This window comes from Lactuca saligna, chromosome 2 (genome assembly GCF_052625555.1).
Source record: "Lactuca saligna cultivar CGN05327 chromosome 2, ASM5262555v1, whole genome shotgun sequence".
NCBI classification, from domain to species: Eukaryota; Viridiplantae; Streptophyta; class Magnoliopsida; order Asterales; family Asteraceae; genus Lactuca; species Lactuca saligna.
The window spans coordinates 68625376-68639358 of record NC_136418.1 but is presented as its reverse complement, the minus strand read 5'-3'; the positions used below and the strand labels follow the sequence as shown (position 1 = coordinate 68639358).

Genomic DNA, 13983 nt, shown 5'->3' with positions numbered 1-13983 from the left:
ACTAGTATCCAAGGCTTGGTAAGGGACTCAGGTGCATTTAACCTCACTTAGAAGGGTTTACGATGCAAGAACATCCCTTGGCCGTAAACACCTTTGATCATGTGTTTCTTGGTGTTTTCTAAGGCCTAAACATGTTAAACCTAGTGTACAACAAGTTAGATCAAGAGTACTTACGATATAGGAGCTTGAATCGTCAGTTTTAGCCAAGAACATTAGTGTTTGTTCTTGGTGTTCTTGGCGAAACTTGAAGATCTACAAAATGGAATGATTTCACGGATGAAATCATGTAAGATCACTAGTAAATTTAAGATATCAACTAGTTAGGGCAAGAAACTTACGATTTTTGAAGATGGGGGATGAAGATCTCGATGATACTTGATAGAAAGCTGAAGTTTTTGGGTTTGAGAAGTGAGAAAATGGCTAGAAATGATCAAGACTCACTTATATATGTGGGAGTTCACTGCCCTATTGAGTTTACGGTCGTAAACTCCATGTTTACGGCAATAAACTCCATCTTATGGAGTTTAGGGCATGAATTTTAGTGCTGAGGCTTTAGTAGTTACTTTCCAACACTTATCCCTTAAGTGTACAAGGCTCGGAATGCTCAAACTGACTCCTAATTGTGCTAAAAGATGGCAGAAATGAGTTTGACTTTCAATGAAGTGTTTGACTGAACAGAATAGAAAATTTTGGGTTGTCACATCATCCTCCCGTTAGAGGGAATTTCGTCCCGAAATTAGAATTTAGGTAAAGGAGTAGGCATGAATAATCAAGCAAGGAGGTGAGGATACTTCCTAATCGATTGGTTCTCACACTCCCAAGTGAATTCAGCTCCTCGGTTGGCATTCCAACGAACTTCACTAAAGGGATGCGGCGTTGCTTCATCCACTTGACCTCTCGATCCATGGTCACTACGGTTCTTCCACGAAGGCAAGGCTCTCGTTGATCTCGATCTCGTTGAGTGGGATTACAAGAGTCCTGATGGAAAGGTACCTTTTCAAGTTCGAGATGTGGAGGGTAAAATATACGTTACTAAGTTCGCGAGTAGGTTGAATTTGTAAGTTACAGGGCCGATTCTGGCAAGAATCTCGGAGGTCCTAACTATCTTGGGTATAGCTTTCCACGCTTTCCGAAGCGTATCAAGCACTTCCCAGGTTGAGATTTCCCAAAAGAGTATGGTCTATCACTTGGAATTCCAAAGGTTTCTTTCTCTTGCTTCTCTTCCCAGTCAAGGGCCACTCCCTTCTGGGTCAAAGTCGTAAGAGGTTCCGTAATTTGCAAGGAGTTCTAAATGAGCTACGACAATAGGTCAGCGAGACCTAGAATTTGGCGAATTCCCGTCGGCGGCTTCGGTGCTGACAAATTCTCGACGGTTTTGATTGTTGGAAGGGTCTTCAAGAATTCCCACAACACTAATAGTGTGCCTTAGGAATTTGACTCTTCGAATCCAAAACTCGCATCTAGAGAACTTCACATAAAGCTTCTCTGATCGTAATGTTTCCATGGTTTGTTGTAGATGCTTTTTATTATCTTTCTTACTATGAGAGTAGATAAGTAAGTCATTTACAAGGACAATGATGAACTGATCCAAGTAAGAATGGCGTACTCTATTCATTAAGTTCATGAATACTACGGGCGCATTGGTCTTATCCGAGGGGTATCACTACGGGCTCGTAGCGTCCGTATCGAGTTTGGAAGATTGTCCTCAATACATCATTCTCTAATACTCGCAACTGGTGATATTTGGATCTCAGGTCCATTTCTAAAAGGTACATCGTTCCTTGCGGTTGGTCGACCAATTCATCTATTCGAGGCAGAGGGTAATGATTTCTAATGGAAATCTTGTCGAGGTCTCCGATAGTCGATGCACTTACGAAACAATCCGTCTACCTTCTTGAAGAATAAGATCGAAGCTCTCCAGGGTGAGGAGCATGGTCCTCCAATTCTATTGTTGAGTGGTCGTTAAGTTGTTCGGACGGTTCTCGTATCTCCGTGGGTGTTAAACTATATTTTCTTAATAGTTGGTTATTGTTTCACAAAGAAAATGTTTCGAGTTTCCTTTCTGTTTCTGAAATGTTATATACACCAAGAAAATCCCATATTTTCTTAATAGTTGGTTATTGTTTCACAAATGTAAAGTATAGTAAGTTTGTACACTGAAAACATGTTTATTCATGTGAAAATGTATAGTTAGTTATCTGACTTGTTAAACTGTTCTGTTTACTTATCATGTGTTACCAGGAAAGTCCAATACTTTCCTTATTGTATGTTACCAATTGTAAAAGATGTATTGTTATCCAATTGTTACTCTTTCTAGTTATGTAAGTGTTACTCAGGAAAGTCCCATGCTTTCCTACATATTGGTTCTAATGTAACGATGTTAAAGATGTAAAAGATGTATAAAGTTGTTCATTATTACTATAAGTAAATCTCTGTTATCCTAATTGTGAGTTCTATAACCATACAATAGACTGAAAACATGTGGCAATAAATAGTCCACATGTGGCAATAAGTAGTCCACATACTTATGACTTTCGTCACCCTTGAACCATTTCGGTTCGGCTGTAGCTAGCAGCCAGGTGTGGGGTAGTCAGCCCCGTATAGATCTATACACTCAAGTCACGCTCTCTAAATACCAGAGATTCTGGTTATGGGTGTAGTCCTCCACTCGCGTATCTCGGTGGAGTGTTCTCCGAGGACGTGTCTCCAATCATACAGGATTAACAAATTTACTAGTAATAATATGATAGTCCTCCACTCGCGTATGAGTGTGGAGTGTTACCGAGGACAAAACAGTGTACAGGTATTATGTTCAAATGTTTAATGTCATGCTTTTAACTGATAAAATGTGGAAAACCATTTGTGAAATATATGTAAAACATAATAGTTAAAAGACCTATTTCACAAATATATGTTACGTCATCTGCATGCTCAAATGATTATCAGTGGTAGTAATCAGTTATAAAAGCATATGAAATATGAAACACACATTTAAAAACATGTTTTGAGTACAAGAATTCCCTTGTACTTTGCTTGTGTTCCCCCCTGAAAACAGTGAAAACAGTGAAAAAGGGTAGGGGTATGAACTCACCGGACTCGGAAACGCGTCGGTTTTGAATACTAGACGTTGGTTTGGGGTTTGATTACTCGCGATGTCCCTATGTAAAATGATATAATGTTCATATATATACAATTAGAGATACATTCACTAATCATATGGAACATTACACTCCAATGAAGTTAAACACTTCAAAACGAGTGTTCGGAGTGACCCGGGTGACATCTTTGGACGTGTAATGGCACTAGGGACTTGGGACTTGAGTTTACTCCCCAATAGTAAGAATTTTAAGGAGTTTACAGCTATTGAACACACACATACATGAGTTTACGGCCGTAAACTCATGTGGGTGTGAATTTGGATGTTTAATGGCTTAAATGGACATGGGGATTGTCGGAATGGATTTCTAAAATGCCTTCGAACTCATTGAATGAAATTATAACACTTAAAAGGGAGTTTACGGCCATTCCATAAGAGTTTACGGCCGTAAACTCACCTATGGCCATGGAAAAGTTGATTTGAGCTACAAAGGGCAATCACATGTGATTCTAGTTAATTTTCCAAGCCTTGTTATGAATTTAAAACATCATTTTACATACTTTTTGGAGTTTACGGCCTAGAGGCATGTTCTAAGGCCGTAAACTCTATTATACCCATGAAAAAGATAGTTTTTGATGCTTAAAACAATCACATGTGATTCTAGAAATTTATACAAGCCATTTGAGTGTATTTGATGCATCATTAACATAGTTTCATGAGTTTACGGCCAAGGGTATGCTCCTAGGCCGTAAACTCTTATAAGTGACATTTTTGATGTGTTTCAAACCTTTAAACTATTTTTAGATGCATCTAGATTTTACCACAAGGCCATTGGTTGAGTTTCAAGGCATTTGGACATGTTTTAAGGCTCTAAATCCCCATTTAAGAGGAGTTTACGGCCCAAGAATATGTCTTGGCCGTAAACTCTCTTTTGTCCCTCAAAAATCATGTTTAAGGTGTTTAGATGCTAAAACCAATGTCCCACAAGTCATATCTAAGTCCCAACTATGATTTGGAAGGGTTAATTGGCTCAAAAACCCCATTAATATGAGTTTATGGCCCAAGAATATGTCTTGGCCGTAAACTCACTTTTGTCCCTTAAAATCAATGTTTTAATTGTTGTAAGTCCCTTCCATTAAGTCATTAAGCCATTACTAATGTCTAACATTGCTTAGGAGGGGTTTTAGGGCTTAAAAACCCTTGTTATATGAGTTTACGGCCCATGAAGGTTCCATGGCCGTAAACTCATGAATATAGTCTTAAATCATGCTTTGAACTCTAATTTGAAGGCTAAGGAGGTTACAATACAAGCTAGGGAAAGTACCTTAGAGATTTAAAGCCTTAAATTTGAGTTTTGATCCCTTGAACTTGGATGAGGAGAGAGGTTGGAAGTGTTTAACGGTAAATTGATCAAAGGCTTCAAATGGAGTCTTAAACACGTTTATATAGTGTTTAAGTTTTGGACACGGAGGAATTCTACCCGATACCGGTGTTAGACGAGGCTTTTGGTCGTACCCGATTGAGTTACCGTAACCCGATACGGTAATTTATTGAAATATTCCGATCACTAGAATTGGATGTTAGAATGATTTCTAATTGTATTAAGACACCGATTAAGTCATTTTAAATGTGTACTAATTAATGACTTAATTATACGGAAGATCGGAAATCGAATTTGGAATGACGATTGGTTGCGCGAATTGTAATACGAAAGAGTTACAATGAATGATACGGAAATTTCGGGTTGTTACATTTTAACACCCCATATTAGTGATCGGAATATTTCTAGAATTTACCATATCGGGTTATGGCAACTTAATCGGGTACGACCAAAAGCCTCGCCTAACGTCGGTATCGGGTAGAATTCCATCGTGTCCGAAACTTTTTTTTTTTTGAAAGAGCCAAAGCTCAGCAAACTTTATTAATAAGAAAAAAAGAATACAATCACCAAAAATTCAAACAAATAACAAAAATAACCAGCCTATCCATAACCAACTACCAAACCACTTCCTAAGAATAAGAACTAACCACTCACAACCCCAATAATCCCTAAAGAATTCCACCGTGTCCGAAACTTAGACACTATATAAAGTGTTCTAAGCCTTCATTTGAAGCTTTTGGCTTCATCTCACTACTCTCTCTCTAACCTCTCTCCTCACTCGAAATTAAGGTCCAAAATCAAAGATTTAAGGCTCCAAATCATAGAGGTAACCTTCCTAGCTTTTTATTCAACCTATTAGGCTTTCAAATCCGGGATTGAAATGAGATTTAGGACCTGGAACATGTGTTTACGGCCAAGGAGTAAGCTTGGGCCGTAAACACACAAAAATGGGGTTTTTGAGCCATTTAACCCTTCCAAATCATAGTTGGTACTTAGATACGACCTTGAGGCTTACAAACCTGGACTTGGAACACCCTAAACTTGCATTTTGAGGGACAAAAGAGAGTTTACAGCCAAGGCATGTGCTTGGGCCGTAAACTCCTCAAACATGGGGGATAAACTCATTTTTACATGTTAGAATGCCTTGAAACTTAACCAATAGCCTTGTGGTAAGTCCTAGAACCATCTAAAAATAGTTTGGGGACCTTAAACACATCAAATACCCTACATATGAGAGTTTACAGCCATAGAACATGCTCCTGGGCTGTAAACTCCTAAAAGTGTTTTAAATGGTGCCCTAAATTCATAACAACGCTTGGAAAATTAACTATAATCACATGTGATTGTTCTTTGTACCTCAAATGAATTATTCTTGACCATGGGTGAGTTTACGGCCGTAAACTCCAAGTTTACAGCCGTGAACTCCCTTTTAAATGGTATAAGTTCATTTAATCTATTCCAAGGCATTTTAGAAATTCATTCCAACAATCCTCATGTCCAAACAAGCCATTAAACACTCAAAATCACACCAACATGAGTTTATGGCCGTAAACTCATGTATGTGTGTGTTTTGTGGTTGTAAACTCCCTTAAATGTTTACTATTGGAGTGTAATGTCCCATATAATTAGTAATTGTAAATCTAATTAGATATATATGGACATTATTACATTTTACATAGGGACATCGCGAGTAATCAAGCCCCGAACCAACATCTAGTGTCCAAAACCGTTGCAATTCCGAGTCTGGTGAGTTCATACCCCTACCTTTTTCACTGTTTTCACTGTTTTTAGGGGGGAACACAAGCAAAGTACAAGGGATTACTTGTACTCAAAACATGTTCTCATATGTGTGTTTCACATTTTATATGCTTTTAACACTGAGTACTACAACTGGTAACCGTTTGAACATGCAAATCACGTAAACATATATTTGTGAAATGGATTTTAAACTGTTATGTTTTACATATATTTCACAAATGGTTTTCCACATTTTATCAGTTAAAAGCATGACATTAAAACATTTTGAACATAAAACCTGTACACTACTTTGTCCTCGGTAACACTCCACATAAATACGCGAGTGGAGGACTATGATATTATTACTAGTAAATTTGTTAATCCTGTATGATTGGAGACACGTCCTCGGCGAACACTCCACAGAGATACGTGAGTGGAGGACTGCACCCGTAACCAGAATCTCTGGGATTTAGAGAGTGTGACTTGAGTGTATAGATCTATACGGGGCTGACTACCCCACAACTGTCTGCTAGCTACAGCCGAACCGAAATGGTTCAAGGGTGATGAAAGTCATAAGTATGTGGACTACTTATTGCCACAGGTTTAGTCCATTGTATGGTTATGGAACTCGCAATTAGGATAACAGAGATTTACTTATGATAATAATAAACAACTTTATACAATTCACATGATAACCAGGTCTAACAAGAATACATCTTTCACATACGGTAACCAACATTCAGGAAAGTATGAGACTTTCCTGGGAAACCTTGTACATAACCAGGTCTAACAGGAATACATCTTTTACATTGATAACCAACATTCAGGAAATTATGGGACTTTCCTGGGGGAAACATTTACATAATCAGAAAAGGGTAACAAACCGGATAACTTTACATCTTTCACAATTGGTAACACACAATCAGGAAAGTGTGGGACTTTCCTGGAAATACATTGATACATAACCAGAACAGTATGTCAAACCAGATAACCTAACTGTACATTTACACAAGAGATAACATGTTTTCAGTGTACAACCTTACTTTACATGTTGACAAACGATAACCAACTTTTTTTTAAGAAAATATGGGATTTTCTTGGTGTGTATAACATTTCAGAAACAGAAAGGAAACTTGAACATTTTCACAAATAGAAACCGCTTATGAACTCACCAGCGTTATGCTGATTTTCAAACCGCTTGTGTTCTCAGGTCAGCGTTAGAACAGGTACTCGAAGATCCTTTTGACAGAAGATGGAGTTCTCGGAAGACCCGTTTCATTTTGTTCATATATATATATATACTATGTATCACAACTGTACAAATTTACTTTTGAAACAATTGTAAAACTTTTCTGTATGTAATGTACTGGTTGTTTTACTTTACTTACTATGTGCATTGGATTTGATACTCAACGTGGAGTCAACCCCGAAAATGTTTCCGCCTTCGGTTTTCGGGGTGTGACAGTGATGAAATCTATGTAATGTAATGTTTTGTGTTTACTTCGCTTACTATGTACATTGGTTATGATATTCACATGAAGTCACCTCCGCCTCGGAACGTTTCCGCCCTGGGTTTCGGAGTGTGACAGATTGGTATCAGAGCCCTTGTTTATAGTGAACTGAGTATACCAAACCTTACATGGTATAAGACTATAAACATTTAGGGGCCTAAGTGCTCTGAACTAAAAGTATACTTTAAAATATAAGTATTTTCAAAAACATACAAGTATACCTAACCGCCGAGATCCGTAACTACAAGTAGAACAAAACATAAGTAAATGGGTGTTGTATGTTGCGGTTAAACCTGGGCAGTTATGTAGTCGTGTCTAGGGTCAATATAGCATGATCAACTATATTCATTCGAGACACGGCCAACATATGCCTGGGAGTGACTGTGGTGTTCAGCATGCCTAAAACTTACCCAAATATCCCAAACAACGAGTCGTCGTCGCAGCAAATCATGAAATACTATGGGAGTATTTCTAGATCCAACTTTGTTGTAGAAAACCCTCATTCAGGTGTTGCTCCTCGACCATTCCTTTAGCGATAGTTTATCTACCTTGATAATTCATTCCTGCTCTACCGCTTAATAGAATTATATGTTTGTCTTAAAGAGATATCCCTTGTTTCATATCTCTTGATTTAATGTAGAGGACTTACCATCCTCTTTTTCCTAATCTCTTTAGATCGAAATGTCTTCAAAGAAAGGATCCAATTCAAGTAACAACAGTCCTCCGTCGCCACCTCCTTCTCGATTCGACCCTGTGATGTTCCAGTTGGGTATTTCTGTCGCAGTGACATATTTCTACCCTGACAAGTTCAGTGGACCAAGAAGCAACACCAACCCCCAAAACCATGAAAATGTTCAGGAGCATAAAAATGAAGGTGATAAGAGTAAAAAGCGAAAGGGTCAGAGTTCACAAGGACCCTCCAAGAAGCATGAAACTGTGGCAGTTCAAGCTACCACTACTCTAGTTGTTGCATCTACAACTCAAGCACCTATCACTGGGTATGCTGGCAATCACCCTTGGTGCAACAACTGCAGTTATCACCATCGTATCCCTGGCCCATGCCGTGAGTGGATCTGCAAAAGATGTGGCAAAAAGGGCCACTCTGCTTGAACCTGCAGAACACCAGTTCATCTAATCAATCAAGCTTCTGGATCGAGTACCAGACAGACCTGCTTTGGTTGTGGAGAAATCGGGCATTTCAAGTGAAACTGCCCAAAGGCAGCAACCACCAACAACATCAACAACATCGAAATGGTTTTAGTTATGAAGCAAGAGGAGGCAGCCACTGATCCCACCACCGCCGCGGGTATATTTCTTCTCGACAATTCTTATGCCCGCATCCTTTTCGAATCTAATATCAAGAAAGTTTTATTAGTCATTCATTCAAATATCTTAGTAAACATATCCCTCGCCTAATAACTGAAACATTTGCCGTCAATATGGTTACCAGTGAGAATGAGTGCACTAACGACTTATCTCTAAACTATATCCTTACATCGAGTAATCATTCTTTTCTCACTGACCTGATGTCAGTTTCAATAAAGAGCTTTGATGTTATCTTTGGCATGTATCAGTTGAGTCCTGATCATACTGATACACTTTGTTACGAAAAAGCTATTCGTCTCAATCTCCCCTCTGACCGAATCCTCATGATATATGGTGTCAAGCTTAGCCCAAATCTTTGCATCATTTCCTGTATCAAAGCTCGAAAAATTCTACAAAAAGGAGTGTTAGGTTTTCCTAGTCCATGCAATCAACGAGAAACAAGAAGTTAAAGACCTCTAGAGCGTCCCCGAAAACTGTAATATTCCTAATATTTTCCTGAAGAGCTCCCGAGAATTCCTTCCGAACGTCAAGTTGAGTCTCGTATCGACTTAATCCCTGGAACTACCTTCGCAGCCAAATCTCCGTACCATTTTTGCCCCAACAGAAATGCAGGAGTTCTCCAGTCGACTTAATGAGTTAACCATCAAAACCGATATCATCTTTCCCGAGTAGATGACTTCTTCGATAAAATTTAGGAGCTAGCTACTCCTCGAAGATAGACCCTAGGTCGAGACATCATCAGCTACGAGTTCGTGAGGATAATGTTTCCAAGATAGTATTCAGGATTCGATATGATCACTAAGAGTTCGTATTAATACCCTTCGGTCAAACCATTTTTTCCCTAAGTCATGTAGTGAGCGATGAAGGCATATACGTGGATCCTCATAAGGTCGAAGCAATAGAGAATTGGTCGGCACCGAAGACACCCATAGAAAACCTGTCAATTCTTGGGTTTCATCGGCTAGTATTGCAGACCTATTCAAAAAATTCTTCCAGAATCACCAAACCCCTAACCACTCCGACACAGAAAGGTGTACCCTTTTTATTGGAGTAAAAGGGTGAGATACATCATCCCAAGCATTAAAGTAAAACTTATGCATCACACCTAACCTGTCCCTGCCAGAAGAAACAAAGGACTTCATTGTCCTTTGCAGTACGTCCAATCAGAGTTTAGATCATGTGCTTAGGCAAGAAGGAAAAGCTCTCGTTCACGCTTTGAGATAAACAAGAGGCACACGAAATTAACTACACAACTCATGATTTGGAATTTGGAGCAGCAGTCCCTGCATTGAAGAAAGAGAGACATGATCTCAATGGAACCAAGTACATGAATTTCACTGACCTTAAGAGACTACAGCATAGCTTCGATAAGAAAGACATGAACATGAGGTGCCCTTAGCTGAAAAGGAAAGCTTAGATAGCAAGACTAAGACATTGACAATGATAATCTATCCCCGTTTACTCGCTCAGACCTGAGAAACCTAGTCAGAAACCCTCGGGACTGTTCCAGCAGCCTAGATACCCGAATAGGAATGGTAAATAACCAACATAGATTTCACCATCAAGTTACCCAGTTTTCCCGAGTGAGTACGATACCATTTGGAAACCTATGCAGTCAAAAGTACAGATTCCCTTGTGTTAGGCCAAGATAGGAGACACGCAGCTAGCCAAGAGTCGATTCCCCGGTAGTACCCACACTGGTTCTGAAATCATCCGCGAAACCGTCGAGAAGATCATCCAGACCCGAGAACAATTGAAAGCTTCACTAGATCGATAGAAGAATTATCCCAAATGTATCTCTCAACTTTCTTGCTTTCCGGAGTAACCATCCCTGGACACAAAAGGGCTAAATCACTAAATCTAGCAGTGTAACTGATGATGTCAGAGTCCTTCATCTTTAGATTCCATAATTCTTGCTCCAATTTCTGTAATTCGCCTCCCGGACAATACTCGGCTAACATTGTCACTTTTAATTCTTCCCAACTCATAGCGTTTACCACTGGAAGAGATAAAGATTTGACGTAGCCATTCCCCCATGAAAGGGCTCTATAAGGTACATGCAGCGTACTTCACTTTATTGGCTTTAGGACAAGCACATATTTGAAATACTGATTCTGTCTTCTCGAACTAGCGCGACGAAACAATGACACCTCCCGTGCCATCAAAGGACTTTGGTTTTGCATCAGTAAAATCTTTATAAGTAGATTCTCTTGGTTGCCCATTGTTATTTCCAGGATTAGGAGGATTGTTACCACCATTTGCATTTAATTGTGCTATAACTGCGGCTACAGCTGCTGCTACTGCTGCCTGAAATGTTGCAGCATCAAATTGAGCTGCTGGTGGTGGTGGATTATGTCGAGGCATCTTTTAACTATAATAAAATAAAGGATAATAAGTTATTCAATTTCAATTTAATTCATAACAAAAGTTTATAAACATTATGAATTCATGATAGTAGTATCTTTCGTGTGATTTGTTTTGTATCAGGTATTTCTATAATCATTTAATATATACAAATTCTATGAAATTAAAATTTATTAATCATAACATACTGATGTAAATAATTTGTGAGGACAAGATGGTAATATGAAATATTTGTTACTTTATTTATTTATATTATACATAAACTTTGACTTGTTACAAAATATTTTACATAAAAGAAATTTTTACATACATATTTGAAAACTTAATTAAAGTAAAACTTAGTAGTGAAAACACTATTTGCGACGTGGGATACATTGGTTACTAGGCCCCGCTTCGTCTTGTGGCTTCCAACGCTTTTCTTGCGCAACTTGATACTCTCTCAATTGTCTTATTTCTTCTTGAGCAGCATCAACTTTTCTTAGAAGGGCCATAGTGTGTTGATCAGTGTCTTCTTGCATCTCATTAAGTTGTAAGATATCCGCAGTATTGACTTGTGCGGTGGCATTTACTTCAAGAATCCAATTAATCGAGATTCTAGCTTGATCAGTTTGGCGATTTATTCGCCGTATGATAATTGGAAGGGCTTTATCAGCTGTACCTCCATTACTGAGGTTGTAATATTCTCTGGCCATTCCATAAGGAGGGCGTATACCTTCCTGTCTGCACCAATGGTTTATATGCTGACCCCAGTCTGGTATGGGTCGAGCATTACTGTGTCTTAAATGGTGTTTTCCCGGATTAATAACTTGGGGATTTGTATCAGTACCACTTGATTCACTATCCGTGGCTTCCATAGGTTCCTCCTCTGAATCACTTTCATTGCCGTGACCAGGGATATAGGGGTCCCCAGGGTAGTTTCCAGCCATGTTATCTGAACGAGATGTAGAGGTGAGAAAATATATTAAATATTTAGATGTTGTGACAACCCCAAATTTTCATTCCAACAAACTCTAAAGTCAATAACTTCAATTAAAAGTTAATTACATTTCTATTAATTGCTATCCAATTTAAAAGTCCATTTGAGCGTTTTTAGTGTTTATTCTTTAAACGAAAGAAGGAAAGGAAGTACCGTCTCAGGTCGTGAAGTAGCAAACCCACCCATTGCACCCTAACCAAGAGTTCACAGCCAAACTTTTGAAGTTTGGGCCATAAACTCTCCCTAGACCATGAACTCATGCCTTAAGCATGAGTTTACTCCCCAAACTCTTCATTTCCAACTTCCATTCTCAAGAACACCCTCCATTCTCTCTCAACTATCATCCCGTTCTTCACCCGATCTTCCAAAAACATAAGTGTTTCTCGATTTGATTTGTTGTTATAACCTAACATCTAGTAGTTATACATCATTTCATCCATTCATTATTGATTTATAGCTAGATCTTCAAGTTTTCTTCAAAACACCAAGAACACCAAGAACACACACTAGTGTTCTTGGACCTTAAACACCAAATCAAGCTTCTATCTTGTAAGTACACTTGACCTAGCTTCTTGTGTGCTTAATATGAACTTTATAACACTTGAAAATCATCAAATAACACAAGAACAAAGGAGTTTATGGCCAAGGATGTTCTTGGGCCGTAAACCCCTTTTAAAGTGGTAAAATGGACATTAGTCCCTTCCTAAGCCTTATATGCCAACCTTGAACCTTCCTAGAAGTGTTTAAGACCTTAAACAACAATCAAAACATGTCCCTAAGAGAGTTTATAGCCGTGAACACATAAGAACATGGTCATTTGGCCGTAAACTCCACAAGGTGGTCTTATTATGCCCCTAATGCTTTCCTAAGGCTTGGACTTGATCATTTGATGCCTAATCATGACTTGTAAGACCTCAAGACACAATTTGGCACTTAGTACCATGAGTTTACGGTCATTAACTCATAGGGAAATGGTCATGGGCCGTAAACTCCATAAAGGGGTGGTTCATGGGCCATAAACTCCAATGACATGCCATACAACCCTTAGATGCAACCCTGTGGTACCTATAGCACTTGAATCAAAGTGTTTCCATGACCTAGGGTGTCTTAACTTGATTAATTAGTTATTAATTGATTAATTAGATACATATATGTTTATTATATGATAACTAGGACCATTGTGTGTGTTCAAGTCCTTACTTGACACCTAGCACCTTGTCCAATACTTCCGACACTCCCGAAAAAACTACTCATTTCAGGTGACCCCTTAAACAACCTTTTAAATGCTCTTGCATGCTTTTAAATACTTTTATGGGGGGGGGGGATACAAGTTGAATATCATAGTTATTATATCAATCATATGTGATTATAACTATAAAACATATGGATTTACTATACTTTCAAACCGTTTTATCAAACAAACTACTTTTGAATCGCTTTATAAACTGACATCAAGTCATGATTATTTTCTTGTTTCAAACCCTTTTAAATGGATTACAAACCCTCCTTTTTCACTTATATATTCATAGAAACCATATCTATACACTTATGTAGTAAGTATATATATATATATATATATATATATATATAT

At 38.4% G+C, this 13983-nt stretch overlaps 1 pseudogene; it reads right to left on the bottom strand.

Annotated features, from left to right (window-relative positions):
* LOC145029801 (uncharacterized) overlaps nt 1-11040 on the bottom strand; it is a 36982-nt pseudogene extending 25942 nt beyond the window's left edge.
* Between the last annotated feature and the right edge of the window lie 2943 nt (nt 11041-13983).